Below are 2182 nucleotides of genomic sequence, written 5' to 3'. Positions count from 1 at the left end.
GACTTTCTGTCTGGACACCTGCTGTGATATACATCCAGAAGGCATCTGACAGGATTAAAAGAGTCTTTGTCTGAGAGTAGGTGGGCTTCTTTTGTCAGATTAGGTGGGGTAGATGGGCTTTCAGTATCTGAGAATAGGTGGAGTTTCACTGTTTTTTGTTAACTCCAGTCTCTGTGATTGCTGACCATCTTCAGATTTTTGTTCTTTGGAGATGTGTTGATGGACTTAGGTATCCACCCAGCTAGTGTGGGAGGGTGATGGTCAGAACAATTTATCTGATACTGTTCCAATAGGTCTTTGCAGCTGTATATTTTACATTTGTATCTGATCCAGCAGAATCAATAACTCTGACTCTGACAATTAAACTCATATCATGCTACAATAGCACTACAGAAATATATATATATAGATAGATTGTGACAAGGCTATATCCCAGATTATAAAGTGAAGCAGCAGAACCATGAACTACATATCCCAGAATGCATTTCCAGTCCTAGCAGTGAGATCCCAGGGGATAGGCAAGCTGGCCATATACCGTCTCTGACCACAAGAGGGAGGGTGAATGAAGGAGCCAGTTCCCGGACCAGCAATCTGTATATCATGCTGCCCACCTGTAATAGGGAGGGTGGTTGAGAAGCAGGAGGAGGATTGGATGGAAGAGGGAATTAATCAGCCTGAGCAGGGAAGAAGGGAGAACGGAATGGAGCTTGAGAGCTGAGGAAGGCATCCCCTGAAGGTTTGGAGAACCTACATGGTTTTGGGAATTTATTTTGGTTTAAAACCCTGCTTAAGTAGAGAAGCCTGGTTTCTTTTGGGGAAACCCTGAGTGGTGGGGGGAATTACTACCTGTTTTGAAATCTGATTATTGTGAGAACCTCTGAAGTTGGAAGGCTTGTTATGAAGGAGGGCTGCCTGGTTGGGAAGAGGGGTTCAGTTCAGGAGGAGAGGAGCAGTGCAGGCTGAAAATCCTTGGGCAAGACAGGTCCCTAAAGACTGAAGCAGGCTGAAATACCTTGGGTGGAAGGAAGTCCCACAAGTATTGAACCTCCTGAAGTAAAGGCTGCTTGGTGATTAACATTGTCTTGAGGAGAAATCCTGCTTGTGGGACAAGACTATTTGTTTGCTACTGACTGGGACCAAAAAAAAGCAGGGATTTTCCAAAGGACTATTGCATTCCCCTCCGGGAAGGGGGGCAAAGTCTTGTGTAATTGGTTGATGTACTAAGCAAGGCAGAACAGCCCTGCCTGAGAAGCAAGTCTCTACTCTGGAGTGAAGTTTTGTTTATGAATCTGGAAAATAAAGGAACGTTTTTGAAGTATTTCCGGGTGGCAGTTTTGTGAAGTTCTGGCTATTCAGGGGAGGCAGCTTCCTCCCCCATACTGGAGCAGCGGGCCCGGTTACAATAATATATTATATAGTATTTTTTTGTGTGTGTGTGTTTTGCTTTTGTTGCTTTTTTTTCTGCATGTTTTTTTGTCAATAGTGTACACTAAAATGTTTTATTCAGTTCTGTTGGAAGATAGCAGGCACTAAAGGTAGCAACCAGTTCTGGCCTTGCAATTAAACTTTGCCTCCCAAACTTTTAATAAACCCCCTTCTAACTAATCACTCCTAACTTCATCTTACCCCTCCTTGAGCCCAGATGGGACAGGACTGATCCCTAGTCACTCATGCTCATGAAGAGTAAGTTGCTTTACAGGAAAAGCCACAATTGAAATAGCAGGCCCTGATGCAGAGCAGTTGCTCGAAACATCATTGTGTCAGCAATTAGCAGTCGCTATTTTTTGAGATAAGTATAGGTTTTTTGTATTTTTATAATGATTCTTTATGGTATTTTTGATGTATGAGGGTTAAAAGTAATGTCTCCACCTCCATATTTCATGAACAGATGACAGCACTTGGCACACTTCACATGTTCATTGGTTCTTTTAAAATCTCTTTCTTCACCTCATTTGGCAAGAAGTGTCTGTGAAGACGCTGCTTGCTATTGTTTTGTGAAATGGAAGCATGCAGTGAGCATTTGTCAGTGCGATTTAAGCATGTGCCGTAATAGTACTACTACTACTACTATTTAGCATTTCTATAGCGCTACAAGGCGTACGCAGCGCTGCACAAACATAGAAGAAAGACAGTCCCTGCTCAAAGAGCTTACAATCTAATAGACAAAAAATAAAGTAATCAA

Source organism: Microcaecilia unicolor, chromosome 10, assembly GCF_901765095.1.
Source record: "Microcaecilia unicolor chromosome 10, aMicUni1.1, whole genome shotgun sequence".
Classification (NCBI taxonomy): domain Eukaryota; kingdom Metazoa; phylum Chordata; class Amphibia; order Gymnophiona; family Siphonopidae; genus Microcaecilia; species Microcaecilia unicolor.
This window is presented reverse-complemented; position numbering follows the sequence as displayed.